Consider the following 23,136-nt stretch of genomic DNA (forward strand, 5'->3'; position numbering starts at 1 on the left):
CCTTCAACAGTTTCATGAGCGATCCCCTCTACACCTGTCACCCTAACTTCAAAAACTTTTCGTTCCATACGGGAATTTGTGTGACTTGTCCACAGCTCGACCATATTTACAGGTGATTGATGTTTTTGTCCTCTTCTTACTTCTCTTATCTACCTTCGGTCGCTAAGTTTCCGGTTTCCATTTTGAACTAAGTGCAAGATTTTTTCGTGTGTGAACTGTGAATACCTAGACTGATTTCAGGGACATCAGTTTTAAACCCCTCCATTAATATGTGAAAACTTCAATTATCCTATGCTTTTGAGACTCTGTCTTGCGTGTGATTCGTTTTATTATTCGCATCATGGCTGGACGACAGTAAAAGAGTCCATAAGTATCACGAAAGAAATAAGAAACATTAGAGTTCACATTAGTCTAGTAAAATCTTAGTAATTTAGTGATAGATTTCAATGATAACGACTAGTGACTTTTGTAGAGATTTTAGGAGCCATTTGGAGACAACTGTTACTATTTTTAATTTACCTCAATATAAATAAAATAAGAGTTTTGTCTGTACATTGCTCAGAATTAAAAAGAATGATATATCTGTACCGGTCGTGACCACAGTAACCAGGGGAAATGCACGTTTTAATTTTCCGTAATTTCTATCTCTCTGTATGTATTTTATCGGCACACTTTATCTTGGTGCATTTGTGTCGGGGGTGAGGAGTAAGGAGGGAGCTGTCCCGGTTCCGATAGTGCTGCCAACTGAATGAAAATGAAATTTGAATTGAATCGAGAATATGGTCGATCGATATGAAGTTTCTAAACCGTTATTATCTTAAGCCAACAACTATGTCACATACACATTATATAACATTTCTCGATGCGAATCTTGTTCCTAACATGAATTCTATAGTTTGGATTTGCTGTGTAAACAACAACAGAACTAGTATGTAAAGTGAACGCCAGATGTCGCACAACGATGCTTAAGCGATTCATAGTTTGTGTTTCAAAGGTTGCCAGTACGAATCTCGAAGATTGTCGAGGTCGACCGATTCAGCACTAGGGTGTAAATCAGTTCTTGTTGAATCGTCGTGCGGTACACTACTTTGTTTGTGCGGGTCAGTTGAGCGCGGCACTGGTGATCAATTGTGTTTAGTATATGTGAAGTAGTGGTGAGCTATGGCTGCCGCCAGTGGAGGGACGTTGGCATTGTCTGGGTCTAATTTACGAGTGGAACGTGAGATTGAAATACCCATGGATGAGGAATCCATGACTGATTTACCCATCAATACGAGGCAACAGCAGGGATCTTAGTCAACTGGGACTGATTCGCAGCGTCTTAATACGGATGTGTCAGAACGTTCTAATACAGAACAACTCAACCAACAATCATAGGTGTCACAAGTAGTTTCCCCTCCGGAATATTATACCCGGTTTCACCATGGACCATATTTTGTATTCGTGGAATCCACTAACGATCAAAATATAGGTAGTTTACATCCTATGGCACTTGGTCGCCGGTTCTATGAAACAAAGTTAAATGTTAAATCTATCCAACGTAAGGGTCGCAACAGAATTGAAGTCACGGCTGCTAAAGCAAATGCGTTTCTTGAACAGCTCCATTCTCGAAACCCTAAAAATCAAAGCATATATCCCTTGTTCACAAGTGTTGCGAGTAGGAATAATTCGCGGAGTCGAGAAAGGTCTATCTAATGAAGATATCCTACAGTATTTAGAATCTGACGTACCGGTCAAAAGCGTCCAAAGACTCAATCGTCGGGTGATCCAAGATGGTGAAACGCAATACCTCCCCACGGGTTCTATTAAAATAGTTTTCCGGGCACAACTGCTCCCATCTCATGTTGCCTTATATAAGGTTTATATGGAAGTAGAACCCTATATTTTTTCACCTATCCGCTGTCGCAAATGCCGGCGCTATGGACACACGATACGACAATGCCAGGCCACAAATGCACGTTGTGGAAAATGATCTCAGCAGCATGAAACCCAAGCTTGTACCGAGCAATTCACGCAATGTGTCTATTGTAAGAAAAATCACATTACGGGATCCCCGAACTACCCTGAACTCAAGTATCAAGTTAAAATTAAACGGCTAATGAGCACCGAATATCTGTCTTTTCCGGAAGCTAAAGCTAGAACAGCACTTCCAGTTTACCATCCTGTACAACAGGAAAATCAATTCTCCCCTTTACCAACGAATCCCCCATCTCCACCGACAACAAACCCCCGTAAACGAAAGTTTACTCAAGTTCTTATACAATCACCCCCTCCTACACCTGAACCCGGATTTGATAAGCAAGGATACATGGCCATACTTCGAAATGAGCATTCTGCCCAAGTAAACTCTCTTCCATCATCAAGTACAGTGCTACCATCTGAGCCAGTATCACACCCACAAAGTTTGTCACAATCAAGTGGGCAGCAACTTTCTGTAGCCCCCCAAGCTATAAATTATGCTCCTACGAAGGAACGACTTCATCAGGAAATCCAGCGACTGCTATTAATATTACTCCAAAATATCAGCCATGAGCCGCAGTTACATTATGTACTATATCAACTAAGGGACCACATAATGACCATTCTTTTATGATGATTAAATTATTACAATGGAATTGTCGAAGTGCCACTTCTAAACGACATGAATTACAAATTCTAGTAAATGAAACGCAGGCTAACATTATTTTCTTACAGGAAACGTGGTTTCAACCACAGTTTTCTTTTAGATTAAGAGGTTATCAAGTTTTTCGTCACGATGGTAATGGTTTTGATGGAGTAGCCACATGTGTACAAACTTCACTAAACTCTACACAACTAACTTTGCAATATATTATTCCACACACGTATGCGGTAGGGATAGTCCACCGTAATATTTGTTTTATGAATATGTATTCCCCTCCCCCCCTACATTTATATCATGCTAAATCAATGGACACAATTTTTCCAGCAATTTTCACAATTCCAGCACCTTTTCATTGCCGGAGATTTCAATTGCCACCACACCGAGTGGGGGTGTACAACGGACACGATAAAGGTTTCAAATTTACTTGTTATATCAAATCATCATAACCTGTTCATTTTAAATGATGGCTCTCCAACCCGTTTAACACCGCCTGGATCCCCACCCAGTGCTGTGGACCTTACGTTATGCCGTACAAACATGGTTCCTATTACCACCTGGCACACATTATCCGATACCTACACCAGTGACTACTTTCCAATCATTATAACATATGGTAATAACCCAATAACCTCCCGATATAATACCCCTTCAATCCTAAGTAATGTACGATCCTAAAAATTTCAATAATTCAACTTATCAATCCTACCTCAATCATATTTTACAGCACGAACGTGGTACATCTATTACTTTTTCAACCTCGCTCCCTTATTTAACTCAATATTTAAATATGTTTCATCGGTGTAGACCGCTTAAGGTAACGGACCCTCCACCAGAGTACGAAATAAAATGGTGGGATAAATAATGCCATGACCTCATTCATAAGAGAAAACAATTATTTAAACAATACCGCCAATCCATGAACCAACATCATTATTTCCAGTTACGTAATCATATAGCAAAAACAAAGCTTGTCTTTAACACCAAGAAACGCAAGGCATGGCAATCCTTTATTTCTACTTTAACTCCACACTTACCAGCCGCGAAATTCTGCAACGTCATCCGCATGGTAACTAGAACATTCCAATACCAAACTCAATTTTCATTTCCGCGACAAGTTTTAGACGACTTTCTGCACACACTCGCCCCAGTATCAGTAAACCCCCCCTTTATACTGTACCCGCTCAAAGCCTGAGTCCTAACCAGCATTTATCTCAGGGAGTGTTACGGTCCGAATCCATCGCAACTAATACTCAATAAAAAAATATTTTGAGATATAAGATCTCAAACTAAATGTAAGGGCGCCATCCAATCAGTACTACAGGGTTGAACGGGACACTCTAATCTTTATCTTTAAGGCTCATCATAAAACACACAAATTATATATATTCAGATCAAAGGGAAATTATGAAGGCTCCGTCCTAGGAATGGGGACGGATATTTAAACGGTCACCAAGGGTTTACTATTCTACAAGAACAAGAACCTGGGACTGTTTCCTTGCAAATGCTAAAGGAGCATTTTATTTAAGTAAACAAATTAACTTAAATTTTACACACAATCAAAATCTGTTGACCCTTGATTTGCCGGTAATTTGACAAATTATTTCTGAAAAAATGATTACATAATATTTATCACTTTTGACCCCCTTCCATTTGGGTGGTAGAACCGTTGATATCTGAAGGTATCAGATTTACCTTCGTTAACACCATGACCATATTTGATCATGGACCAATTACCTGTTGGCTAAGTACGCGCGATCACATGGACCATGTTATCGCCTCCACTTTGATTGAGATGAGACCAACCCGGGAAACTACAAACTCTCCCCGGGTTCCTAACCAAGATATGCTAATCGTTAGTTGAAGGAATACGACAAAGGGACTCTAACCTAATGGTCCAGATGTAGGGATTTGCCTTCATTGTACACATATTAACTTATTATTTACAACCAATTGACATTATTACGTTAATTCGCCAGCTGACTTCCCTAGTATCATCCATCATCATCATCCGAAATAATAAGAAAAATAAATAAAATAAAAAATATTTTATTAATATTATTATTATTATTTATTATTATTATTATTATTATTATTATTATTATTATTATTATTATTATTATTTGTGGAGATCATGATTTACGTAACCCGTAATCATCCTCGGAATAATATTTCAACCTTTCGCGATTTTTATTTTCATCTGAAATAAATAAAAGTAGCTTCTTTGATTATTCTTCTTCTCCTTCTTCAAATATCTCATTATTATTATTAGTTAAAAATCTCAAATTTTTCATTTCAACTCCCAACATCATTATTATGTCCAAAATATAAAAAAAGTAAATTCTTCTTCTTCAAAAAAGTAGTTTTTATATTTATTATTATTAATTTAAAAAAATTAATTTCGCCTGTTACACGGTAGTCCACTCTTAATATATTTAACGCATAACCCCTTTTACAATTTCGATTTATTTTGGCACTAATCAATCCAGATATGATTTACTTGGAATATTATTATTATTATTCTTTCGAAAATCTTTATTTTTATTCCCCATCTTTATAATTTAGTCACATACGTTCTCTCCCAAACAGAAATCAACAAGATCCGAATTCACATCGGTCGGGACATAATAGTGTTCGAACCCGCAACCTTATTTTCGTACTGTCGTTAATTCATGGAGACCATATGCTCCTAAGACAATTCTCAAATCCCATAACACCTCGCAGTTGGGCAAATACCTCCAATCTGTGCAAGTATTAAATTATTCCTTCCTTTTCCATTTTGAAGTCCATTTATCCATTGGAACTCTTCAAAACATTTTCACTAATTAACCCTCGGTGTGTGGACTCTATTCTGCCACTCAATACACCGGTATATAAATACAACCTCTATGTGGGCCTTAAGATCCATCTATTTCTTCATCAACATCAGTACAATTCACTTTCATTTCGGGCCGGATTTCTGTCCCACAACTCCAAATCTCAACTTTTGGCTCAAATCACTCTGGGCCTCAAACATAGCGTGACCATATTATCAAAATGCCTATCTCGTTTCTACCACAATTTATTTTATGATTATTATAGAGTCCAAAAACGTTAAATCAAAACTTAGTGTTAAAACCGGATTCACTGCACAAATTATAATTATTCACGGCACATGTGATCTCCACATTTAAATTTCTTTAATTTGTAATCATTCTATCCAACTAGGCCCGTGCCTTTATTCTCAAAGATTATTATTAAACACGCCTTTACACATTACCAAATTTTAATGTACTACTTCGACACTTGTACAGATTATTATTATTTTGTCCACCGGCGAACTTCGCGATATTTACAAACAAATCAATGGACTTCATTCCGTCCCACAACAATTTAAATCACTTGGCAATCCTACCTCTGGATTATCTTAACAAGATGCCTTAATATCTATAAAAGTTCCGATAACGGAAAAACACTTTGGAAGCACTTCTAAATGAATATTAACATTATCTTTACGTGAAACGTGCTCCATATCATATCAAACAATTCAAGCACTTGAATGAACAACTCAACCCTACTATACTCTATTTAATAATCAAAATTATGATGAGTGCTCGATCTAATCATGTACATATTAATTTGTCCCTTTGTCTATCTATCTTTGAATTTATACGAGCCGGAACGGCTCGTTTCACAATCAAGTTACCATGATAATATAATATGATTTCCTCCCCCTAACGATAGCAATCTACAAATATGTTAAAAAGTTACTCATCTCTGCCATTGTAGTCTGCTAAAACCGGACGAGAAGCACAGGCTCCGTCCAGTCTTTAGCCCTGCATTCCACTGGTATTCATGCCAGCTTGAAGAATTAATCCTTGACCCTTTTCAACTTTACACATTTTGAATAAAAACAAATAAAATAACTGTTGCACACTGGAATAATTTCCACCCTAAATTCTACTCACAAATTTTACACTCTCAGCCTTGTATCTAGCCCACTTAATGTAGATATACATTCTTCATTCCTTTCCCGGACACTAGGAACATGGGATACCTCGGGATCCTCTTTACAATGGCCCGTGCGCGCACTTGAATTTCCCGTCTCACGTTCGTGTAGCTGACCAGGTATCATTTTAGAATCGACTGTTTACTAGGTGACATAAACACTCGTGACCGTTCTCACGTAACGCACTTCAGAATCTGTTGGTAGAATCTCACACTCCGTAAGTTATGCTTTACTGAGTCCTGTCTATTTGAAACACTTCATACTAGTATACTGCTCAAAACTGTAATATGAGCTACATCACGTCATGAATCACTGTACTATGTAACAATATAATACTTCGAACCCTACTCCACGAGTAAGTACACATACGCACCCCTGGCGTAATCACAGCTCGAACAAAATATCAGAAGTTGTCACGCACCCCAGGCGTGGTATCAGCTCGAACGCTTTGTCAAAAGTAGTTACGCACCACTGGCGTGGTGACCGCCCGAACACTTTGTCAGAAGTAGTTACGCACCACTGGCGTGGTGACAGCCCGAACACTTTGTCAGACGTAGTTGTCAGTCCTTGTCCACGACCTCATATTTATACTTGTATCGCCTCTCTTCCGAGTTCACCGGAGTTCATCTTGGGACGCGCAGTCCCGATATCTTCATACAACACTTTGCGGTTCGGCCCGTGGCTTAAATATGTGATCCAATGATGTAATTATGTTCTCAAAGGCTCTATACCAATTCTCAACTATTATCGTTCGCTGGTAATGGATATATTCGCGAATTTAGCTGCCGTATCCCGGCTCGGGATTTCGCGCTCTTTTGTGGCTTCCTTTGCCTTCAGCCAATCAACGAATAGCGTCCATGAATTCTCAGAATTACACCATGCAATCTCCCTCAATTATTAACTTTTTATAAGTTTTATGGTATAGTAAGGCTCCTAAATTCCACTTTATTCTGAATTGATAATTCACTTCCTTCTATCAGTTTAATCCACGGAGTTAGCCTCGCTAGTGCTTCTTACAATACGAAGTTGTCGCCTTGCTTTGGTCAAGTGAATTTTTCCATTGGTCCACCTAAACCACGTGACCGGGAAGGCTCATATTTTTTTCTTCCAGTGCCAACCCCGCGTTCAACTCCCGCTAGTTACATGGAGATACCCCGCCATCATTTCTCAGCAATTTGCACCCGGCTCTCTGCGCTCTTTCCACAACCTAGACTGCCCGGGGCTATGAAAACTTTCCGCAACTAGTCAACAACTCGTGCCTTCCTCTTTCCCCCTCGTCACGATTTCTGAGAATTCTAATTCTGCCGTTCATTGTGTTGGTTAATCTCAGTGGAGACAATATTCTGTGCATGTTTCACCATACCATCTCGGCCTGGCCCGTTCTTACTGTTTGTACAGTACGATCTTCTTGCTTCTGAAAATGAAATATATATTCCTCAATAATTCATCATAATTATAATTGCATGACGCTTATCACACCCCCACCAGGGCGCAATACCTAACTCAGTGGGAGATTCTCGCCACTTTACTTTATTATTAAACCCAATCACATATAATGAACTTCAATCTGTATTATACAATGTTAATAGTTCCTCTCCAGGACCTGATGCAATTACGTATCTTATGCTAAAGGCCCTGCCTCCCCAAGCCCATATTTACTTACTACAACATTACAATGGTATTCTCGAAACCCTACAAGTACCACCACAATGGAACAATTTTTTCATAACTCATATATTAAAGCCCAACAAGCGACCTACGGTATCTGAAAATTTTCGTGGCTTTGTACTGGGATCATGTATCCGAAAAATTTTCTGTAAAATCCTCATGAAAAGAATGGCGTGGATATTGGAATATTATTCGTTATCACCTAAGTACCAATCCGCTTTTATGCATGGTCATAGTACGCAGGAACCTATTATTATCTTTCTTCTCGACATCTTATTAGCAAAATGGCGGAAGCAGTCTACCATTGCAGTTTTTTTTAATATAAAAGGCGCCTATGATGCTGTTTTATTACATATCCTCTGGTACAAATTATCTACCTATGGATTTCCCATCAGATTTATTTCTATTTTAAATCAATTATTTACCAATCGTCGGTTAACCATTAAATCAACTCAACATAAAATTGAAAGCCGGTTTACATCACAGGGATTGCCACAGGGATCTATACTAAGTGGAATTTTGTTTTCTCTTTATATGAAAGACCTCGAAACTATTGTGACACCACATGCCCGAATTCTAGCCTTTGCAGATGACTATGTGCTCTATTGTTCACACCACAACATTGCCAATTGTAGAGCCACAAGATCCCATGTTTTGAGTTTAGTTTTTCGGTGGTTAACGACCCATGGGCTTTCTCTTTCCTTCCCTAAGTGTGCGGCGATGATTTTTACTAGCAAACGAACCTTTGATAGAAGTCCTATTACTTTTGATAATTATAGCATCCCCTTTGTCTCGCAACATTTATATTTAGGCGTATATATAGACCAAAGGCTCACATGGCAACCCCAAATACAGTATTTACTTAGGAAATCTGACCGATACATCAACATATTACGAACAGTAACGAAACGTACATGGGGGGCTGACCCCTTGTCAGCATTACAGCTATATCGTGCAACTATTCGTTCCACCCTTGATTATAGCGCACATATTATTGATTTAGCTTCTAAACACAGTCTATTAGCATTGGATCGATTACAATTTTCTGCATTACGTATCAGCGTGGGTGCCCTCCGAACAACACCAACCAATGCCTTGTTAGTGGAAACTACAGAAGAACCGCTTTATATTCGAAGGATAAAAATTTCGAAAAAAATTCTACTTAAACATATTCGTAGATCGAACTCCATTATAGTCCCTAAATTAAAATTATTACATGAATATTATCAACAGCGTCCTCCTCCTAATCATCAATACCCCGCAATATATATGGCATATGTTGAAATGCAACATATCACCGAGATCATTCTACGAACACCTCGCTTGAATATGTACTCATTTAGCTATGATATTCAAATATTCCGTCCATCTATTATCATTGTGCCTTCTGATTCGTTGCATCAATCAATACATGCACCTACCCTCAAACCACTTGCTCATGAGAAATTTAAAGGTTTAATTAATTCTCCAGACTATCGTCTTTTTACCGATGACTCAAAGTCGCCTACTGGAGTTGGAGCAGCATTCTTTGACCCACAAACACAAACTAGTTTTAAATATCCGTTGCCGAATAATTTAACTATCTTTACAGCAGAATTATACGCCGTACACCAGGCTCTATTATATGTCCGACATTTGAATTCCAGAAAAATAAATATTTTCAGTGATTCTCAAAGTGTGCTACAAGCTTTACAATCTTTTTCCTACAGTCAAAATACGTATGTATACGAAGTTAAACATTTTCTTTTTCAACTCGAAACGTCTGGCTTTGTTATAACGATGTTATGGATAAAAGGGCATAGTCAGCACGTAGGCAACGACACAGCCGATTTAGCAGCGAAAGAGGCCAGTGCAGATACCGCGCATGTATTACAAATCAAAATTCCGGTTTCCGATTTCTTCCCACGTATTAAACGTGAAGCTCAACTTGCATGGTCCACACAATGGCGTCTATCAGCTGGTACGAAAGGACAACACTATTATCAATTACAACCGAACATCCCAACACAACCGTGGTTTGCAAACGGTAAGTACACGCGACGTCACATCACTAATATTATTAGATTACGTTTTAATCATTCGCTAACCCCTGTATACTTATCCCGTTTTCATATCACGAATGACCCAGCTTGTTCCCGTGGACAAACTTATGGAGACAACGACCATTTATTTTTCCAATGCCCCCAATACGCACGCTACCAGGACATTTTAAGGCGGAAATTAATTAGATTACACGTACCTTTGCCTACTCGACTCTCAGTTTTGTTATCACAACCTTCACCACTTAACATCACTATTTTAAACGAGTACATTGATAACACTCATATCAAATTGTAATTACGCTATAGACATTCAGTTGTTGTTTTCGGGATGTTGAGAAGTGGCACTTCTATACGTTCCTGGAGAGTGTATCCTGTCCCAAGAGTTTCACTTCGTCCCATTCTTGTTAAGTGTATTACGTTTGTACTACTAAAGTTCATTAGGATATCTGTGTATTCGAAAAGTGTATAAAGTGTAATACCTACTTTCATGGCTCTACACACGAAAGACCGAATAGTGCTTTTTCCTCAAATATATATATATATCTAAGTATATTTGTGTCTAAAACGGTTATTAATGATGTGAATGTGTGCTAACGTGATGCAAGTGAAATATTAAGTTGGACTTGTGACTGGGAAATAGCATAGTGAATTCCAAATTAATCTCCTCAAGACAAGACAAGGGTGTAAATGCACCAAGATAAAGTGTGCCGATAATATGTATGTAAGCACGCTCATCACTCCATAGCTAAATGGTTAGCGTGCTGGCTTTTGGTCACAGGGGTCCTGGGGTCGATTCCCGGCAGGTTTGGGAATTTTAACCATCATTGGTTAATTTCCCTGGTACGGGGCTGGGTGTATGTGTTGTCTTCATCATCATTTCATCCTCATCACGTCGCGCAGGTTACCTATTGGCATCATATCAAATGACCTGCAATTGGCGAGCTGAACCCGTCCTGGGATCTCCTGGCACTAAAAGCCATACGCCATTTCATTTTATGCTCATCACGAGAAAATGGCTGAATATAATTTAATGAAACTCAGTATATAAAGTTGGGGAATAAGTCGCTACAATCTAGGTCATAAATAATTTTATTCACGCTGCGTAAAATGGTACTTTAGGGGAAGGCCTAAAATTTAATTCTCAAATATTTGTTATTATTGGCCCCATCGATAAATACTACCAAATACAGTAGAGACAATACGCGACACTTACGGATTTCGCCTTGCTAAAATGGGAGACAATTCGACGGTGGCGCTCCTACCTACTTGACCTGAATAAATCGCGCTAAATTCAAATATCAATGGAAATGTATATACGGAAATGGATAAATAAATTACGTCTAGAAAGAAAGTGGTATTGAGATATTAACTTCGAAGTTGCTAAAGCAATTCTGGATAAATTAATGAATAATTATTTAAACGGTTATTATTCAAAGACTGAAATTAGACACATAAACAAGATATGAAATGGCCTGCTGTGAAATGGCTTGATCTTTCATTTATGCATTACTTTTTTACCTTTAGTATTCCTGCCTGAACTTTTACAGTTGGATTTGTCTTTTTTCTCATTTAAAAAACATTGTATGATCACATTAAAACACTTGTCAATAAAAATATCGGCACATTACTTACACACATGATGCAATGACATTTAAAAGCTGGACAATTTTCCTCTTAACATGAAGCCTACTAACAGAAAGAAAATCTATAAAATTCCGGCTTTAATCTGAGAAGAGGGATTAAAGAAAGAAAAGTATGAAAATGTTGTCGATAGTGATGCTTTGAGGAATATTTATGTAGGCTGCAATTAGAGTAAAAATTTAACATACCCTTGGCTGTATAGTTGAGGATTTTTAAAGTCGGTGGCCTGGAAATGATCTGAACAGGTCTTATAATTCTTATATACCCGGTAAGTGTAACGTCCCTTCTTTCTTGTACACCTTATCCAAATCACTTCTGTGACATTTCAAAACCCACAGATCACACCTACAACAACACATCGGTATTGAAGGTTAATTGCTGCACTATACAATAAAATATGCGTATTACATTTTATGCCAGTTAAAATATGGGTCGAGCAGGTCAGAATATTATGAAGTAGTATAAAAATCTCTGTCACTGGAAGAATGTCCGACTCGTTGGCTGAACAGTCAGCGTAATGGCCTTCGGTTCAGAGGGTCCCGGGTTCGATTCCAGGCCGGGTCGGGGATTTTAACCTTAATTGGTTAATTCCTACGGCGCGGGGGCTGGGTGTATGTGTTGTCTTCATCATCATTTCATCCTCATCACGACGCGCAGATCGCCTACAGGAGTCAAATAGAAAGACCTGCACCTGGCGAGCCGAACCCGTCCTGGGATATCCCGGCACTAAAAGCCATACGACATTTCATTTTCACTGGAAGCATATATATGCAAACACAATATTACTTACATGTTCTTGTCACGAGGGAACCTGAAGAACGACCGCGCATTTTTCTCTACTTCGTAATTACTGCAGCCAAACACAGCACATACCTTTCCCCTTGTGTTGAGAGGAGATATCAAGGAATGACACACGCTACTGTTTAATTATGTCAACTCACTGAAAACGCATAATTAAAACCAAAAACTTCACACAAAAATACACGTGCTCTTATGAGAGAATCAGTACTGTTCAGGTCTATCCGCTAGAGTAAGCTCCAATAGCTGTCCCTCGATCTCGCTCAGTGTCGCGTATTGTCTCTACTGTATTTGATACTACATAACTTAAGTTATATATTATTAAATTTCATATCATTTATGTCTTATACATTGTTAGCATGGCTATGATAACAGATATTCATGAATTTTGGTTTTTGTTGTAAATCCATAACAACACTGAACCACGAGAAAATGGGTGAACAGAATTTAATGAAAATTGGTATGTAAAGTCGGGGAATAAGGAACTACAGTCTACGCTATAAATAATTTTATTCACCTTGTTCAAAATGGTAGTTTAAGGGAAAGTGCCAAAAATGTAATTTTTAATTACCTATCTTATTGGTCATATCAAAAAGTACTACATAACAAAAGTTATAGAGAATACAATTTCCAATTATTTATGTCTTATTCAGTTTTACCATACCAAATATAATAATATTGGTGATTAAATTGTAAAGATGATTATAAGAATGAGAAAGGAGTCATGAAGGAATGATCACTTGAATAATAACACAATAGGGAGTCGTGAAAGAAAGGACGACTCACTTTACATTAGATGCTCAAATATCACAGAGTTGGAAGAAAACTAAATGTGAGGGCCTGCAATATAGAAAGCTCATAAAATTGATCGACAATAACATTACATTGAGCATTGTTTGTTGTGATGTGCTTTGTGTATTCCGCTGCCATTTATCTCCGATAGATAGGATTCCTGTTGCGTACAGGTATCGAGTATAACAGCCTGCCTGAATATTGGCAGGAAGTAGCTGGGGAGTTAGATCTCTCTCTTCTTTAGCATGCCATTCCTCTGGTTCATAAATTTTCTGATACAGAGTTGGTTTCCATCGGTGCTAGCCTGCAGTCACAACAAGAAGAATCATGTGCCGTCCAACTCACCACCGAAGGAAATGGGTAGCCGCAGCTCTAGCAACGGAGTTTGCACAACAGGGGAAGAGCGGTCCTACGCGCCCCCCAAAGCAAGTACCTACAACTTGCCCAGACTTATCTCTTCATCACACACTTCAGTCATATTGGGAGACCTTCTCTCCAGATGACCAAGACTACCCTCAAGATCACCAGAATCATATACCGCAGGCTCCTATTATTCGTGACAACTGGTATATCCAATGGGATTCAGCTCCCTGGGACATCATGGAAGATGATCAAAACACATCCTCTGTAGAGGAGGCAGACCCTGACACGGATCAACTGGATCCTGAGGACCAAACAGGATTTGCAGATGACGATTACGCCGACCAGTACAATGGCGATAGTTTCTACAGACCACTCCGACAACCGCTGTTGCCTCCAGATCCGCAGTACCCTGCCTTAGACGACCTGCCAGAATTTCAGCGGAGTCGCCAGCAACCAACGGAATACCACTCTGTAGCAGTTCCCGTAGCAGCCCCTGTGCCATACCAGGACACTGTGAGGGGAAGATACGCCGAGCAGCTGGTTCACGAGGGAGTGAACCTACCCAAACCACCGTCAGCACCAGATGTGTTTATCCCTACTAAAGCTTCGCCTCTTATGGACACGGTGATCAGGGATCTCCTAGCTCATCATATCCTGGTTCCCGCACAGATTACACAAGCACATCCGCTATTTTTAGTAGCGAAGCCGGACCACTCAGCGCGCATCATCCACGATCTTAGTCGTTGGACTGCGCACTATAATATTCCAAGATTTTCGCTATCCACGCCAGGACAGGCGCTCCAGCGCATACCGCCGCATTCTGTGATGATTAAGCTGGACCTTAAGTCCGGTTTCTACCAGTTGCCCTTACAGCCACGTCATCGGCACCTTTATGGTGTCTATTATCGGGGCAAGAAGTATGCCTTCACACGTTTGCCAATGGGGCATACTCTTGCCCCGTCCATTATGCAGCGATGGGCCCTCGCTGTGACTGATATTATATGTGAACAATTTAACCTCAGTGCAGTGTGTTACCTTGATGATTGGCTCCTCTACGGGGAGTCAATCCCGGTGGAAGATGTAGTGTTGTATCTCAATTTGGTTATGGGAGTGACTTTGAATAGGCGTAAATCTCAGCTTGTTCCCACTACTAGGTTGATTTATCTAGGTGTACTGATCAACACTGAACAGCAAACGCTATCCCTTACCCCAGAGGTACAAAATCGAGTGTTGAATTATGTGAATATGCTTCCCAGGTTGCAAAGTGACGACCTTGCACGAGTGACAGGCTATATTGCCTGGGTTTGCTATGTCATGAATTTCCCCTTGTTTCCACTTCGCCACACGCTTATAAGGGAATGGTACTGGCCCAGACGGGTTTATACCCCTATTGTTCTGCAGCAACAACGACAGATAGGACCCTTACGATACCGTGTGTCAGTGTTTGTGGACGCAACGCCCAGAAGTATAGCATACGTATGCCCGGATTTGCAAACTGCATGGGCCCAAGCCTTTCGGCGACAAACTTCCATCCATGCGGCCGAAACAGCGGCAGCACTAGTAGGAGCCACCACTGTGTTAACTGAACTTATAAACAGAAATCTTTTATGTAATGAATTGTGTATATATACAGATTCTACAGTAGCAATGAATTCACTGCGAACCGGGCGAGGCCCAGTTCTTTACATGTATACTTCCTTATTGCCTATGTATGTGTACTTAGTTAATAAAGCAGCACGGAGAGGTATTCGCCTCTCGTGGCTGCGGGTAGGCACCGGGCAGAATCCAGCTGACGCACCCTCCAGACTAGTGCTTCACACTTTACACGCACTGGCCTAGAGTCTATATAGGCCAGCCCACTCTGGAGGGACGTCAGTTGGTTTTCATATCTAATTCCCTCGATGGGAATTTAGAATTACCATTTGGAATTGCTAGGCGGGCATTAATTCCATTGTGGAGTTTTATCTCCCGTATGCAGTTATCAGACTGTGCCACATAAGAGGCTTCTGATAAGTTCACCTGCATACACCTCAGCATAAGTGGGTATGGTCTGACACATCCCACTCTGACGAGTCTAGTGTCAGACCTAAGACCAAATGCTGGTTAATAGAGCAAACGCCTGAAAAGCCATACATCCAATTTTTGATCTGAATTTTGGATGGAAGTTTGTCGCCGAAAGGCTTGGGCCCATGCAGTTTGCAAATCCGGGCATACGTATGCTATACTTCTGGGCGTTGCGTCCACAAACACTGACACACGGTATCGTGAGGGTCCTATCAGTCGTCGTTGCTGCAGAACAATAGGGGTATAAAGCCGTCTGGGCCAATACCATTCCCTTGTAAGCGTGTGGCGAAGTGGAAACAAGGGGAAATTCATGACATAGCAAACCCAGGCAATATAGCCTGTCACTCGTGCAAGGTCGTCACTTTGCAACCTGGGAAGCATATTCACATAATTCAACACTCGATTTTGTACCTCTGGGGTAAGGGATAGCGTTTGCTGTTCAGTGTCGATCAGTACACCTATATAAATCAACCTAGTAGTGGGAACAAGCTGAGATTTACGCCTATTCAAAGTCACTCCCATAACCAAATCGAGATACAACACTACATCTTCCACCGGGATTGACTCCCCGTAGAGGAGCCAATCATCAAGGTAACACACTGCACTGAGGTTAAATTGTTCACATATAATATCAGTCACAGCGAGGGCCCATCGCTGCATAATGGACGGGGCAAGAGTATGCCCCATTGGCAAACGTGTGAAGGCATACTTCTTGCCCCGATAATAGACACCATAAAGGTGCCGATGACGTGGCTGTAAGGGCAACTGGTAGAAACCGGACTTAAAGTCCAGCTTGATCATCACAGAATGCGGCGGTATGCGCTGGAGCGCCTGTGCTGGCGTGGATAGCGAAAATCTTGGAATATTATAGTGCGCAGTCCAACGACTAAGATCGTGGATGATGCGCGCTGAGTGGTCCGGCTTCGCTACTAAAAATAGCGGATGTGCTTGTGTAATCTGTGCGGGAACCAGGATATGATGAGCTAGGAGATTGCTGATCACCGTGTCCATAAGAGGCGAAGCTTTAGTAGGGATAAACACATCTGGTGCTGACGGTGGTTTGGGTAGGTTCACTCCCTCGTGAACCAGCTGCTCGGCGTATCTTCCCATCACAGTGTCCTGGTATGGCACAGGGGCTGCTACGGGAACTGCTACAGAGTGGTATTCCGTTGGTTGCTGGCGACTCCGCTGAAATTCTGGCAGGTCGTCTAAGGCAGGGTACTGCGGATCTGGAGGCAACAGCGGTTGTCGGAGTGGTCTGTAGAAACTATCGCCATTGTACTGGTTGGCGTAATCGTCATCTGCAAATCCTGTTTGGTCCTCAGGATCCAGTTGATCCGTGTCAGGGTCTGCCTCCTCTACAGAGGATGTGTTTCGATCATCTTCCATGATGTCCCAGGGAGCTGAATCCCATTGGATATACCAGTTGTCACGAATAATAGGAGCCTGCGGTATATGATTCTGGTGATCTTGAGGGTAGTCTTGGTCATCTGGAGAGAAGGTCTCCCAATATGACTGAAGTGTGTGATGAAGAGATAAGTCTGGGCAAGTTGTAGGTACTTGCTTTGGGGGGCGTGTAGGACCGCTCTTCCCCTGTTGTGCAAACTCCATTGCTCGAGCTGCGGCTACCCATTTCCTGCAGGCTAGCACCGATGAAAACCAACTGACGTCCCTCCAGAGTGGGCTGGCCTATATAGACTCTAGGCCAGCGCGTGTGTTGTTGCCTTCACCTTCCCTGGCTCATGACTGTCCCAGAGCCCCCCTGTCACGCGCCTTATATAGCCTGAGCGGCTATCGCGTGTAACAGGAAAAGCACCGGGCGCAGCCCGCGAGCCAGCAAAGGTATAAGGCGACAGGTTCTCTGAACGAGATACCTGCCCGTGCTTTATTAAATTAGTATATACATGGCTGGCTAATACGGCCGAAACACATACAAGAGCATAACAAAGGTTACTACAATAGTGCATAAAAAGAATAAAAGAAAACAGTACAAAGTTATCTGATTAAGCGTACGGAAGTCCTGAGCCTGGGTTTCCGCTGTCCGATCGTCGGCCGTCGTGGTCCAGGTCGTGGACTGTTCTCCATGGCGTTGAGGCCCGTGAGAGAACGGTAGAGAGGCCCGGCCGGTGATGGGGATGGGCTCCTGCTGTCCCGACGGGCGTCTCTCCTCCCTTCCTTGATCACGTTGCAGAGGTGGTGGCCTTCGCCCCCCGAGTGCCGCGGCCCCGTCCTTGTCCGCGACTGACCTGGGGCTGGCGAGGCGTCTGTTGAAATGTAAATCCGTCCGGGACCCAGGCCAGGGTCTCGGACATTGCCTGGTCCAGTTGTATAGTATGGGCCCACACGCGACTTACGGCCACGTATAACAGGTTGGCCCTGGTCGCGAAGTAGGTCTTCTGTGCTGCGTCTAGGGTGTCCCAGGCTGATAACCCCCACAGCACGGAGTCTATATCGTGGCGATCCCTCCCAGTGGGAATGAGTAGAAGCTGCTGCTCGAGAAATCGAGCGAGTTGAAGAACCCGGTTCGGATCTGGGTACGTCCAGCCGGCGGAGAGTTCTGCTGGGCGAAGACGTCGCCCGACTGATGGTTGTTGGGCCTGCCACTGCTGTGGAGAATTCTCCAGTGGCTGCTGCTGGTCGAGGTTCTGTGGTGGCTCCATGACTGTTGTGTTGTGATCCGGATCGTCGTCGTCGTAGGTCTTGAGAGCTTGAAGCCTGTCGTTGAATGTTGATTGTTGAAGTGTGAGATCCTTGAGAAGAGCTTGGATTTCACTTAAGGCACGTGTAAGAGCGAGATCTGATGTGCCAGTGGCCATGCGGAGTGTGTGGCCCTCCTCAGTTTCTTCTAGTCTATCCTTTGAGGAGTCGCGACTGTGTGCCGCTTTTCGTGGAGTTGCGCCGGAGGCCGTTCTTGTTTCAGGAAACGTATCGGTGATAGTTGTTTGCTTCGGCATTCCTTGTTGGCTCCAGCGGGACTTGTCTGTTGTTGCCTTCACCTTCCCTGGCTCATGACTGTCCCAGAGCCCCCCTGTCACGCGCCTTATATGGTACGTAACACACTCGATCATCACAGTATTCCAGCTATTCGATCCTTACTCTGAGTTAGTGACTGGAATGAGCAGTGTGCACACTTAAACGGAATAATTACACAGGAGTGTTTGGGGTTGTCTGCAACCTAGTCATTCTAGCTCTGGAACTTTGAACTGTTAGATCAACACCGTATTCATTGTTGTAAAACTTTCAAACAGATTTAGTAAAAACCACAATTCCAATGTTAGACTTTTATAACTTTGATTACTCTACATATAGTCAATGCTTAGTTATATTTAAGCATTGCTTACTCCACAGATTAAATTTTTATGTCTTTTTTATCCTGTATGATTACAAGTAGTTAGATCTTAATGAGGAACGTGGTTCAGGGCCCTGACCTAACTTTGGATTACATGTGGCTGAAGATGCTTACAAAGTTAAGCGAATCATGTCCTGCTTTAACATCTATGTAACAACTGTATCCTATATATAAGCCAAGGATTGTAGAGTATTGGAATGGTGGTTTTTAATAAATCTGTTTGAAACTTTTACATTCTGAACTCCAATACGGTTATCATAATGAGATTCATAAGTTATAATGTACCGTATTACCTACTTTACGTTAAAAGTGAGAATATGTGCTTTTTTTAATTTTATTGAATATATCATATGACAGTATTGCTTTTAATCGCGACATTCGTACTGACATCATTGTAATGACCTATATTGACTTCAGTTGGGAAAACTATAAGGGCAGTCTTTGTGAGAATTCCGTAGCAAAGCACAGGTACATTAGCTAGTTATTTGATACAAAGAGCATTGCACTTCGCATAATCGCACGGGTGCTTGATGCAATATATTAATCTATGCATTTGCTAAATAGTGGCATCTAAATGTTTGACTAATTCATACGTGTGGAGCATGAGTTCATACTATTTTCGGAAGGCTTATCAGAGACCGATCATCTCATTCACATATTTCCTGTGAGGGAATAGTGATGTGTAATTTTTAGCCTTGTAGCCTTGTATAGCAACAGTAGGGCTATGAAAGTGTTATAAATATATCGTAGTACTGTATTGCACAAGACATGTAGACCAAGCAGTTTTGACCAATTGTATCTCCTGATTTTTCCTGATTTTCATATCAAAATCTCCTGAATTTTGGTTTTGTAAAGTTGGCAGGTATGACCAGCCCGAAGTTTGCAATATTCTCGTGTCACTACACTTAAGTCAGAATTCAACCAGAATAAATCGTGCTGCTTTCCTTTGGATCTCATATCAAACAATCCTTGTATGAGCCCCATTCTTACTTGTATTTTCAATTATTGTTTGAAGAATGGCACGCTACCAACAGTTTGGAAGTTAGCTAATGTAATCCCACCAGTGGCGATGTCTGACATTTTGAAAAATGTTACCACACTACTCCTTGAGAGTATATCGTCGTTCGCACCTTCTTTCTGTAAGCTGTACTCTATTCTGGACCTTCCGAACTGAATCATATTGGCAACAGTGTTGATGTGTACTTGAGACACCTCATGGCATGTCTTTAAAACTCTGTAACTATATAAATTCTCCATATCATCATTTTTCCAAGCATCACTTCTGAGGAAAATGGAACACAAGGCCAACAATACAGTTTGTTCATTTTTGCATAATCAAATATCATGTTATTGTTTTCAATTCATTGATTAAATTCTTAAGAGAAGGCATGGGTCTAACTTTTCCAATTATGTTTTCCCTTATCTTCAAAATTTCTTAAGGAAATTGCTGTGTTCATGAAACTTTCTATTATACATTCTGGGTCCACCATGACACTTATTTTCGAGGTGGAAGTGACAGCACTCATTTTAACATTTAATAAGTTGTGCACTACTATATGCTATCTTTACCTAAGACAAATTAAATATAAATCTACACTTTAACAAGAAACGTCATATCGTATTATATTGAAAACAATAATTAACACAAATTATAACAGTGCACTTTTGAGCGCAGCGGAAAGGACAGGCAGAACTGCTCAGCACCAACGTTTTAAGTATTCGTTACCACTTTGCACCCTTTCGTATCCTTCAGTTCTATTCCCAACTCTCACATTGAAATCGCCCATTAGCACTATTCTATCCTTGCTGTCAACCCTGACCACGATGTCACTCAATGCTTCATAAAACTTGTCAACTTCATCCTCATCTGCACCTTCACATGGTGAATACACGGACACAATTCTTGTCCTAATTCCTCCAAATGACAAATCTACCCACATCATTCGCTCATTTACGTACCTAACAGAAACTATGTTGCATGCAATGGTATTCCTGATAAAGAGCTCTACCCCAGATTCTGCCCTTCCCTTTCTAACACCCGTCAAGTACACTTTATAATCTCCTATTTCTTCCTTGTTATCTCCCCTTACCCGAATATCACTTACTCCTAGCACATCCAGATTCATCCTCTTTGCTGACTCAGCCAGTTCTATCTTCTTTCTTCCATAAGCCCCATTAATATTGATAGCTCCCCATCGAATTCCATTTCGTTCGCCAAGTTGTTTCCAAGGAGTCCCTCGCCTGTCAAATGGGAGTGGGACTCCATTACTCCCATAGGTCCGAGGCTTGCTTAAAATGTTCTGAGCTCGGTAAATTCATGCAACAGGATGCTACCCTACTTACACATAGTCCAAGTGAGGATCTCTCTTCTAACGGGTTATGGACCACTGGTGAATTGTATAGTCCTAGCCGCCTGAGCACAAGGAGGGCCATGACTCAGAATATGTCCGAGATGCCCACTCCCGTTCCATAGCAACTGGTATCCCGACTCTCGGGACCACTTACTAGGCCACTCAGCCGTTGCCCATGGTTCACGAACTAGGACGTGAGTACAGTAACCTACAAACATGAACCATATTATGAACTATATTATATTTATTAGCACTTTTTTTTTTTTTCTACTTTTCTTCCCTATATTTCTTCAACCTGCCGCTATGTTCCTTTTCACGTTGTTCAGTCCATCCTGTGGGCTTTACAGAAAATTTGTCTTTGTGAATTTTACTCTATCTTGAATGGTTTCTTCATTAAAGCCAGTTTCATTCAGGTCTTCACTTATTTCTTTTAGCCAATTATTGTGATTTTTCATTGATAAGGATAAGTTCAAAATTTTCTTTGTTAGGCTGTTATTATCCATTCTATGCACCCCCGCCTCCATGGCTCAACAGCTCCGAAGGGCCATGGCCTACCAAGCGACCGCTGCTTAACCCGAAGGTCTGCAGATTACGAAGTGTCGTGCGGTCAGCACGACGAATCCTCTCGGCTGTTATTCTTGACATTCTAGATCAGGGTCGCTATCTCACCGTCCGATAGCTCCTCAATTGTAATCATGTAGGCTGTTTGTGTATGTCCCAACACTCTCCTCTTCATAATCATACAACACAGCAACACAACTCACTATCAGCCACCACAGAAACACGCAATAGTGATTACATCCCTCCATACAGGGTTGGCGTCAGGAAGGGCATCCGCCTCATAACCATGTAGAGAGATCTTTAATGTGATTACCCCATTGAAGATTTTCCTGTCTTTTGTACACACTCACGACCAACGAAATATTGACTTGTGTGTTTGTTTTCCACTCATAAGGAAAACTTCCCTCTTAAGAGCAGGACTACCAGGACTTGTTTGTGCTGTCTGGCTTGAAGAGTGGTCGAGGTCGAGGTCGAGGTGGTTGCTGTGATAGGTATTACTGCTTCCCGTCCAACAAGGAGTGAAGGTGACTGCTGGCTGCTAAGTGAGGGGATGCTATCATGAGCGAAGCAAAAATGCACACTCCTGATTACAACTCCTAAATACCCTCATAACCATGTAAAGCGATCTGTAACCTTTTGCTAATGTGATTACCCCAGTGAAGATCATTGCTGATGAAGGGAGAGGGAGCTCCCGAATCATGTACAAGTGAAATAATTGTACAAATTTAGGAACATGATAATATATTGACAGAGCAAACCAAACCATCACTCATAGTATATTTGTAAGATCATTCCTTGCATGAACACCTATGTACTTACAATGATCCTCATTAGCTACTAACATACCATCAACACAGTAATTAAAATTGAGAGGACTTCTCCTTGTGGTGAAACTTACA

General features: G+C 41.3%; 1 protein-coding gene across 1 annotated transcript in view; it reads right to left on the reverse strand.

Moving 5' to 3' along the window:
- LOC136880918 (leucine-rich repeat-containing protein 9) overlaps positions 1–23,136 on the reverse strand; it is a 130,196-nt gene that overhangs the window by 36,295 nt on the left and 70,765 nt on the right. The gene's annotated exons all lie outside the window — the stretch shown is intronic.

Source organism: Anabrus simplex, chromosome 9 (genome assembly GCF_040414725.1).
Source record: "Anabrus simplex isolate iqAnaSimp1 chromosome 9, ASM4041472v1, whole genome shotgun sequence".
In the NCBI taxonomy this organism is placed as follows: domain Eukaryota; kingdom Metazoa; phylum Arthropoda; class Insecta; order Orthoptera; family Tettigoniidae; genus Anabrus; species Anabrus simplex.